Raw genomic sequence first — 11,487 nt, 5'->3', positions numbered from 1 at the left:
TTTTTGGGATTTTTTATATTAAATTTTTCATTTTTTCAGCCTCCTGTAGCAACAAATCAAAAGGAACCAGATTTAAACCAGCCAAAAGCAATAAATTTATATAATATTTCAAATTAAACGAATAAAAAAATATTAATATCAATAAATAAAAGTGAATTCATAGTATTTTTGCAAAAATGTTAAATGTTAAAATGATAAAAATATTTATGTCATACACTATGAAGGCGGAAGTTGCGACTGAAACATCTTCATCACAGCCTGAAGCTGTTGCTGGAGATCGTCGTAATTTTTGGCCTGCTCTGCTTCTCTCACTGCAGCTTCCGCTTCCCTCGCTGCCGCCTCTGCTTTAAGTTGTAGCTGGAGTTCTTCATATTTCCTTTGAACCTCAACTGTGGTCGCTTGCATCTCAGCCATTTGGTCTTTCAACCTCTGAACTTCAGCTTGAGCCTGACTCCCCGAAGCCATGTATTGGTGGGAGCTGGATCCAAAATATTGGGTTGGGCTAACAAAAGATCCTTGAAATCGAACCCGACCATACCTTTCAGGACCCAAAACTTCAGTAATAATCCAGTTATCAATGTCTTCAAGATAAACAGAACTATCACTAGAAGTAATCGCTTCGTACTCCGCCTTTTTATCCTTTAGTTTTTCCTAATAAATAAATCACATAGTTAGGAACGCAATATTATATATTAAAAAACATATGCAACATAACAATAGTTTCATTACAAGCAATGAATTATACCATTAGAAAATAAACACTAAAAATAACTAAAATAAGTCAAATCTTATTAAGTAAACGTACCATTATTTCACCAGCTTCAAGAGTCATGAGAGATCCATCTTTCTTCCTATGTGTAATTTCAAAAAGTTGAAGGCGTCCAACTTTTTGACCGGACGACAGTTCCTACAATATGGTAGTATAAATATTATTTAACAGAAAGTTATACATATTCGACAATATTAAAAAAATTAAAAATACCTCCGCCTCAGCTACACATGCAAAACTTCTCGACCCGGCTGTGTGGGTGAATTTTTGTTTCTGCCTGCTGCTTTTTCCAACTTCTTCACGATCCTACGTTATGAAATTTTTAGTACGTAAATAGAAAATACTATAAACCAAAATAATTACAATAGTTTGGAAGTACATCATACCTCGCCTTTCTTCGAATGCCAAAATCTAACCGCATCTTCCCATTGGTACCTCAACATACCCGGCGGGACATTTTGCAATTTCTCATCTAGGGTTGTTTTTGTTTTATAATAATTTTTCTTCAAAGTACTTTTATTGTCTCTCCATCTTTTTCCCAATGCTTTCTTTACGTAAGCATCCGAGACCTCTAAAGCAAACCTCGCCTACAAAAAACAAAAAACACAAGTTAATAAAGTAAATATAAATGAAACTATTTCCCAAGCATTACAGATGGCATTAACATTTTGTTACCTTAATATTATCGAGGGCTTGGTTTTTGTTGCTTTCGGGCATTTGATGCCATGACTCGTAGTTGATAGGCAACATATTCGTATTTCGTGCTAAAATGCCCATGTATCCTGCTAAAAGTCGAGCTTCTGATCCAACAGGCTGACCAAAACTGTTTCGTCCAACTTTGACACGCTCGACTGGATCTAACTCGTATAACTCTCTAAGTAGCGTACGTCCTCGACCTCTGCGTGTCCCATCATTTTCAGCTACAAATGGTATATTATAATATAAGAATTTGAAAAATAAATCAACTATAATAGAAACACGCATGTAAATTAAACGTAAAATTACTTTGAACTTCTGTAGGATCCTCAGCTGTAATCGGAACATTCGAAGATCCAATTTTTGTCTGCTGTTCAGTACTATTTGTCTCTGTCGAGTTAGGATCATTCCTCGTAACGCTTCCCCTTAGAATTTTTCTTCTAGGCATTTTATCTACAATACACATAAAATAGTTGACAACTTAATAACTAATTACAACAATATCAGCACATATAAAATAGTTGAAATATATAATAAGACCAATATTTAAATTATAATATATTACATATAAATAAAGAATCGTAAAATCTTACTACATCATTATTCGTAAATATCTTCATCGGTATCCTGACGAACCCATTGAAATTGTGCACTAGTACTAGGGATATTGTCGTTTAAGTTTTGTTCTGGAAAGGGCAAAGTTTCTGGTCTATCGTCGATGTTATCTCTACTTCCACTGCCCATGTCAAACAAGTCTCTAGGGATGTTATGGAGTACAACATACAAACCCTCATCAGTTGGATCTTTTGAGTAAAAAACTTGTTTGACTTGAGATAAGAATACATACGGCTCATCTATCAGTTGTTGTCCCGTGTGAATCAATCGGTCAAAATTCACCATTGTAAAACCAAATTGATCTTGCTTAATTCCACGAGCTGTATTAACATCGGCCCAATCACCTCGAAATAAGACAACTTTCCATTTACCGTAGTAATCCAACTCTATTATGTCAGTAAGATGTCCGAAATATTCCACATTTCCCTCGACAGGATTATTGTCCCTAGCACTAGCATAACTTGTGATTGCAGAATTGACAAATATTCCACAATTTTCTGTTCTCCTCAACCTCTCGCGATATTTTGTATGAAATCTGAATCCGTTGATGAGGAACGCACTATATCTTTTAACCACTCGATTTGGACCTTGGGAGAGCCATTTAACTTCGTCGTTTACGTTCTTCCCACTCCAAACCTATTGAAAGGAAAGTAAACTAAGTAATTAAAAATGTTATGAGAAAACATTATTATTTGTAAGCAGAAGCTCCAAATGCATACAGTTTGGCTTAACCATTCATAAAAAGATTCTGTAAACATCTTATTGATATCTCGATGTTGTGTTCTTCGGGAGCGCAAACGAGATCTCAATATTTGTTTGTATTCACTATGTTAAAAAAATGTTCACCTTGTTAGAAGATAAATAGTTATTAGTTTGATAAATATTTATCAAATTTGTAGAACTTACTTCCGTAAAGGTTCCAATGATTCGTGGTGAAACAGAACATATCGATGTGCTTGTACCCACGATAAAGGATCTAATTCTGCAATTTCAACTTTGCTGATTGGTTCTCCAAAACTTTGGAACAAATAAGTATCGGCTAAGTTATGGTCCGTGAGTCCAACATTCCTATTTGGTCTGTTTAACCTTGTTTCAACATCTTCCAAATATCTTGAGCAGAAGGTCATACATTCCTCTGCCAAGTAGCCTTCAGCAATCGATCCTTCTGGATATCGCTTGTTGCGACAGTAAGACTTTAATTTGGATAGGAACCTAAACACAATATACAACATTTCTTAATTATTGAAACTGAAGGCATATAGGTGAATGAAGGAAAATTGCAAAAATTTTAATTAACACCTTTCTATGAGATACATCCATCGATAGAAAATGGGTCCGCCAAGAATTGCTTCGTGTGGGAGATGGATTATCAAGTGAACCATAATGGTGAAGAAGGAAGGTGGGAAGATTTTCTCCATGTTGCATAAAGTCAAAGCGGCTCGATCCTATACCTTCTGAAGTTCTTGAACATCCAAAACTTTGCCACAAATGGCTTTCATTATGTTGGGTAGTTCAATTATACAAGACGTCACCTTCTTGGACATACAACATCGTAGAGCCACTGGTAGTAAATCTTGCATCAATATGTGATAGTCATGTGATTTTAGCGAATATAATCTTCGATCTTTAACACTAACACATCGAGATATATTTGATGCATACGCATCTGGAACTTTTATATCCTTCAACACCGTGCAGGACACTTCTTTTTCTGTCTTCGACATTGAAAAAATAGAGGGCGGCAATCAATATTTCCCATTCGGAAGTGGATTGGGATGAAGATCAGGTTGGATTCCCATTTGGAGTAAATCAAGTCGACTCTAAAGATTGTCTTTTGATTTTCCGTCGACATTCAAAATTGTACCCACAATGTTCTCGCAGACATTTTTCTCAATGTGCATAACATCAAGATTGTGTCGTAAAAGGTGATGCTTCCAATAAGGCAACTCAAAAAACATACTTCTTTTTTTCCACAAGTCTGCCTCATTAGGATCGTCCTCTTCATCAGAGTCATCATCAGCTTCATCATTTGATCTTCTATTTCTTTCCGTGTTTGGCGGTTGGTTCATCTTCCTATAAATGAAATTCATATCTTCCAACATGAACAAGATTTCAGAGCCACTGGTCTGCGAAGGAGCTTCTCTAAACTCTTCAGTACCATCAAATACAGAACTCTGAAATCTAAATCTATGATTTTCCGGTAACCACCGACGATGCCCCATGTAAGAGAACTTCTTCCCATTGTACAACCATTGCGAACATGTTTGTGCAGCACAACAAGGACACGCATAACGACCCTTGGTACTCCAACCGGATAAATTGGCATAAGCGGGAAAGTCATTAACGGTCCACATCAAAGCTGCACGTAAATTAAAGTTCTCCTTTCTCAGCACATCGTATGTCTCGACACCAGCCCACAATTGTTTTAACTCTTCAATAAGTGGCTGTAAATAAATGTCGATATCATTCCCGGGCCCTTTCTCTCCAGGGATAATCATATATAAGATAAGGGAAGATTGCTTCATGCAAATCCACGGAGGCAGATTGTAAGGAACAAGCACTACTGACCAAGTACTGTAGGCAGTGCTCATGATCTTGAAAGGATTAAATCCATCAGATGCTAGCCCAAGCCGCACACTCCTAGGATCACTTGCAAAGCTTGAAAATTTATTGTCAAATGCTTTCTAAGCTAAAGAATCTGCCGGATGCCTTAGTAATCCATCATCGGTTCATCCGTCATGGTGCCACGTCATTGACTCCGCCGTCTTCGATGACATGAAAAGCCTTTGAAGCCTTGGTATCAACGGAAAATACCGTAAAATCTTAACTGGATTCTTCCTCGACTGTGCATCATTTTCATCGTCGTTCCCATCTTTTGTGTGTCTATTTATCTAACGGGATTGGCCGCATACATGACAGCACTGTTGGTTTTTCCGATCGCCCCAATACAACATGCAGTCATTTGGGCAACTATGGATTTTGTTGTACCCAAGGCCTAAATCTTTTATCATTTTCTTCATATCTTTGCATGACTGAGGGATTTTTGCAGACGGAAATATTTCTCTTAAAAACTCTAACAGCATTGTCAACGAGTTTCCGGTCCACCCGCCCAAACATTTTAACTGAAAAAGACGAACAGAGAAAGACATTTTTGAAAATTTTGATCCCTCATACAGTTCTTCATTCATGTCATTAAGTAGCGCGTAGAGCTTCGCCGCTTCTTCATTCGGCTCTTCATGAGGTACACTACTTCCCGGTTCAGTAAAAGCATTTCTCCCAATATTACAATCATCGGAAGCCACAAAGTCCGCTGGGAACTACTGGACACCATGATTGTGCATATTAAATGCATCCCGCAACATACCTTCCATGTCATCCCCTCTATCAGACTGATGGTAAGCAGTACTAGAATTAGATACATCCATTCTTGAAGATGAAGTACTAGGCGGGCATTCTCCATGAAATAACCATTGTTTATAACCCCGAACAAACCCATCAACAATTAGATGCTCGTACACAACCTCACGATAATGCCAGGTTATGTTGACACACTTCTTACAGGGGCACAGAATCATGTTCTCTTGGCTTGCATATTGAAATGCAAAATTTAGAAAATACTGTACTCCATTTCGATAATCGTTGCTAACCCTTGACAAATTCATCCAAGACCGGTCCATTTCTTAATTCTTGAAGTCTGACGTTGACAATAATTTGCACGGGTAAGTTAAAACACCAGTTATAACCATAAATGAATTACGGAAGTTTGTGATATGATATATTTTTATGTAAGTTATGCAAGTTTATGTAAGTTATGTAATTTACTTAATTTATGTCAGTTATGGAAGTTATTTAATTTATGTAGGTTATGTAAGTTATTTAATTAATGCAAGTTTATGTATGTTATGTAGGTTACTTAATTTATGTAAGTTATGTAAGTTATTTAATTTATGTAGGTTATGTAAGTTATGTAACTTATTTAATTTATTCAAGTTATGTAAGTAATTTAATTTATGTATAAGCTTGTAGATAACTTATGTAAGTTAATATGTAAGTAATGTAAACCCTAAGTTTATATATAAAACTTATGTGATAGTTATTAACATGCAATCAATTAATAATTGATTGAGAATTCATTATATAATCGATTTATTAAACATCCAATCAATTAACTTACAAAACTTGATAATTCATTGACATTCAATCAATTAATCGATCAATTTATTAAATAATGATAGATTATTTAAACATTAACATTCAATAAATTACATTAATTGTTTAACGTCGATAAATTATTAATTGACATAAAATTGAAAATCGATAATTTGTTCACTTTAAAACGAATCAACTATTAGGCCATAATTTGTTCAAAACCCATTGAAATTTTGCGAACTGATTTAAGAATTTTAATCATTTGCGTAATTGTTTTTGCTTGGGTTAAAAATACGTACAAGAATTAGAATCATACTTTTTACCTTGCAGTTGTGGAAAAATTTTGCAAAGTAACATGCAAATTAAGCTAGCAACAAACGGTTATCAAGAATGATAAATAAAATCGATACCCACAGCCTTAAAAAATTTATTAAATATAACAAAAAATATTTTTTTAAATCTGAATTAAAACTCCATTTTAAAACTCAAAAATAATAATTAAAGTATAAAGCTTAAATATAACAAAATCCAAAATTTAAACGTTTGGAGGTGTTTTTTTAATCAAACTAAGGTGGGAAACATAGGAATAAATACCTCAAATTCCCTCGACTTCGAAGCGAACTACTGCATAAAACAAAAATAAAAGGAAAACAAATTTTAATTAGTACCAATTAAACAAGAAAAAAATAAAACAAGGAAAGCGATGAGTATTTAACTAAATTACAATTTCTTAAAACAACTCTAAACCCATCTCCCTCAACAATGCAAAAGTTTAGAAACCTTGGGAAGAACATTTATATAACAGAAGAACCTAATTATTTATATCCCCAAACTAACCATTACAAAATTAACTGCTTCATATCAGAAGAACTAACTACTAACCAACTTCAGCAGAATAAACTAACAGCAACTGCACTGTCTTCAGTATGTACATGCCTTCTTTCAAACTTTTTAAACATTTCCTTAGGTAGAATAATTGAGTGTGCAAAATTTATGATAGTTGTAGTAAACAATAAATATGATCAGAAAACAACAAATACAGCAACTTGCAGACAGAAGCCATTTTGCAGACATGGATACTTGATAAGAAGATCAGTATTCGAATTCCCAAATAAATCAACACTACACCAAAAAGTAATAATAGAGCTAAAGAAAATGAGAACTCACCAGAATAAGACATGTTCCAAATTAGCAAGTTGTTTTTGCTTCCACGAAATATCGTTAAATTCCAATCTTTAATTCAGAAACTATTTAATGAGGAAAATTCCAAGTTGTTTTTTGCTTCCACGAAATCTGCATGATTGACCAATGAATTCAATGAGGAAAATAAAAACAACTTGCTATTTGTGAATTTAATAGTTTTGAAAAAAACAAAAGTGCAAAAAAGGTAAATAAAGACCGTAGCCAAAAGCAATGGATTCCCCGGCCCCAAACGAAAGCGAAAGCAGCGGGGTAGGTATGTTCATGGAAAAAAAGGGAGTTCATTGTTTTCTTGACCAAAACAGACATTGTTTGATGTTTATAGATTTTTTTGTTCAAAATCGGTATGCCAGATAACATCCACGCATGAAAAAGAAAAGGGAAGATGCCGAACTTACCGATTGTTGGGGCACCAGAGACGCAGGGGGACTGTGATGTGGCAAAGCAAACGATGCCTTACAGGGATACGTCGGGTATAGGGAACTGTTAGGGATTAGGAGAATTTAGGGATTTGGGGGAGATGACAGATTGGGAAGAGGGTGATCAATTAATCGGGGTTTTTGGTTTTGTTTCGGTCAAAAGGATGGAAAAAAACGACGCCATTTTATTCCTATTTAATCCAGTTGCGGCGTTTATCCATAAGCACCACAAAATATCAAGTCAAACGCCATCGTTTCGACATAAGTTAAATCAAACTCCTGGCGTTTTCAACCCTAAACGCCACAACTAAAATAAGTAAAACGGCACCGTTTATATATAAAACTTAAACCATTTGCGGCATTTCAGGTAAAGCGCCACTAAAGACAATGCCAAACGACGCAGTTTCTTAACTCATAATACATTATTGCGGCATTTACAAAAAGCGCCACTAAATGTAAAGCACAAAACGGTGATGTTTTGCTAACATTTCAATTCAATTAACCAATATTTCAATAATTTGTTTTAAATTAGAGAGAAAATTTTAACTAATAATTACACATTTTAAAAAGAAAATACATCAGTACATTTTTATATTGAATAAATATAAATATTTATGTATGTAATATAAATAAAAGTTTATTTTAATTATATCAATAATTTTGTTACTATTTTACAAGATTATCTGGATCACACACAATAAAAGTTAATGTATAAAATAGTTTAACAGTAAAACATTGTTCGTGTCTGCTTTTGGGATTTAACCCATTTTGATATATTTTTTAAAATATTAATTTATATTTATATAATTTTCATTTATATTAATCTAGAATATCCAAGATTAAAGCCAAAAGCCCCAATCCCTAAATTAAAGTTGAAACCTTAAAATCGTCAACCATTTTATTTATCCGTAACCATCATACCCCAAACTATAAACCACTATAATGTAAGCCTTAATTAATCGTAAATCTTAAACCCCAAACTATATAACCTTTAACCTTAAACCTTAAATCCCAACACGTAAAACTTAAACCCTAAACCCGTCAATTAACCATAAAACACCAAACCACCAAACCACAAAATACAATCCACAATATATCGTAAACATTAACCATAGATCTTAAACCCTAAATTAACCATAAATATTAAACCCGTAAACCACAAACAATAACCACCAAATCATAAATTCTAAACCCTAAAGTTGGCCAAACCCTTAAAGTCTAAACCGTAAGTCATAAACCATATCAAGTCAAATTCGGGTCGCCAATGTGTTAGTTTAGTACAGAACATATATTTTATATTATTTAATTATTTAATATAGGTGTGCTACAACGTGGCATGATTCCCAGTAAAATTAAAATGTTATTCTTTAATTAGTTTTCAAATAGTAGTATATATATATCTTTAAACCTTGAACATCAAACCTTAAATCCTTAGCCCAAAATAAAAATAGTATGTATACCATAAACCCTAAAACTCTATAACGAAAATAATCGAAAAATAAATCCTAAAATAATGGAAAAATAAATTAAGTTTCTTGCGGCGTTTTAATCAAAAGCGCCACTAAAAGCTGATATCAGCGGCGTTTCCAAATAAGCGCCACTAATGAATCTATACGTGTAGTCGAAACGATGCGTTTCCCTAAGAAATTTTGCGGCGCTTAAGCATAAGTGCCACTAAAACCTGATATTCAGCGGCGTTTACGGATAAGCGCCAGTAAAGGCGCTATAGCTCAAGACGAAACGTTGTGTTACGGCTTCACATATTCCGGCGTTTTTGTGATACGCGCCACTAATAGCGGGCTTTAGTGGCGTTTTCCTGAAGCGCCACTATTGGCTCTATGCCTCAATTCCAAATGGTGCGTTTTGGTCCAGATCTTTTGCAGCGCTTTTTCCCTAGCGCCGCTAATAATGTGCTTCAGCGGCGTTTTTATAGAAACGCCACCAATTCTACTATACCTCAATCTTGTACGCTGCGTTTTGTTTAACATTTTTTTGCGGCGCTTACAAACAAACGCCGCTAATGATCCACTTCAGCGGCGTTTTTACAGAAACGCCACAAATTCAACTATACCTCAATCTTGTACGCTGCGTTTTGTTTAACATTTTTTGCGGCGCTTACAAACAAACGCCGCTAATGATACACTTCAGCGGCGTTTTTACAAAAACACCACTAATTCTACTATACCTCAATCTTGTATGCTGTGTTTTGTTTAACATTTTTTGCGGCGCTTACAAGCAAACGCTGCTAATGATCCACTTCAGCGGCGTTTTGACAGAAACTCCACCAATTCTACTATACCTCAATCCTGTACGCTGCGTTTTGTTTAACATTTTTTGCGACGCTTACAAACAAATGCCGCTAATGATACACTTCAGCGGCGTTTTTACAGAAACGCCACCAATTCTACTATACCTCAATCTTGTACACTGCGTTTTGTTTAACATTTTTTGCGGCGCTTACAAACAAACGCCGCTATTTATCCACTTCAGTGGCGTTTTTACAGAAACGCCACCAATTCTACTATACATCAATCTTGTACGCTGCGTTTTGTTTAACATTTTTTGCGGCGCTTACAAACAAACACCGCTAATGATCCACTTCAGCGGCGTTTTTATAGAAACGCCACTAATTCTACTATATCTCAATCTTGTACGCTGCGTTTTGTTTAACATTGTTTGCGGCGCTTACAAACAAACGCCGCTACTGCCACTATTCCTGAATATTAAACGATGCGTTTTGTCAGATTTACTACGACGTTTTTTTAAAAACGCCACTAATGATGCTCTTTTGCGACATTGATATATAAAACGCCACTATAGGTCTGACCATTTACGGCGTTTTCCTAAAAGCGCCGCTATTTTTGGATCTTTACCGGTGTTTTAGGGTTAGCGCCGCTAATGCCTGACTTGTAGCGGCATTTTATTGACAAACGCCACAAAAAATGCCGCTAAAGCCCTCTTTTGGTGTAGTGCAAATTCAATTTTGATGGCTCTTTAAATAAACACAAGGCAAGGCTTGTGGTGAAAGGATACAGCCAGCAGTATGGCATTAATTTTGTGGAGACATTTGCTCAAGTAGCAAGGCTAGACACCATTAAGCTTCCGTTTGCCTTGGCTGTACAGAAGCAGTGAAGAATCCATCAACTTGATGTCAGGTCAGCCTTCTTGAATGGTCTTCTTAAAGAAGAGATATATGTTGAACAACCTGATGGTTTTAAAGTCCAAGGAAAAGAGGACAAAGTCTATAGGCTGAATAAAGCACTTTATAGGCTAAAACAGGCACCTCGAGCCTGGTATGACAGGATTGATGCTTACCTGTCTAGGCTCGGTTTTGAGAAAAGTTTGAGTGAGCCAACACTTTATGTGAAAAAGTGTGAAGATTAAACCTTGCTGATTGTTTCAATCTATGTAGATGATCTGTTAGTGACTGGAAGCAAGGTTAATTTGATTCAAGAGTTCAAAGCAAGAATGCAAGAAGTGTTTGAGATGAATGACTTAGGAGTCATGACATACTTCCTTGGTATGGAAGTAAGCCAATCTGATCAAGGCATTTTTATAAGCCAGCATGCCTTTGCCTTGAAAATTCTCAACAAGTTTCATATGACAAGCTGTAAATCAGTGAGCACACCATTGGCTAAA

The 11,487-nt window shown here is 35.3% G+C and overlaps 1 long non-coding RNA gene across 1 annotated transcript; it reads right to left on the bottom strand.

Moving 5' to 3' along the window:
- Window positions 1-591: 591 nt before the first annotated feature.
- LOC121219798 (uncharacterized) lies at window positions 592-1,041 on the bottom strand. The gene is made up of 3 exons (XR_005916691.1): window positions 983-1,041; window positions 806-907; window positions 592-651 (listed from the first exon to the last, which is right to left on the bottom strand). It is a non-coding gene; the product is annotated as an uncharacterized lncRNA (long non-coding RNA).
- Window positions 1,042-11,487: the final 10,446 nt, after the last annotated feature.

This window comes from Gossypium hirsutum, chromosome D08 (assembly GCF_007990345.1).
Source record: "Gossypium hirsutum isolate 1008001.06 chromosome D08, Gossypium_hirsutum_v2.1, whole genome shotgun sequence".
Classification (NCBI taxonomy): domain Eukaryota; kingdom Viridiplantae; phylum Streptophyta; class Magnoliopsida; order Malvales; family Malvaceae; genus Gossypium; species Gossypium hirsutum.
This window is presented reverse-complemented; position numbering and strand designations above follow the sequence as displayed.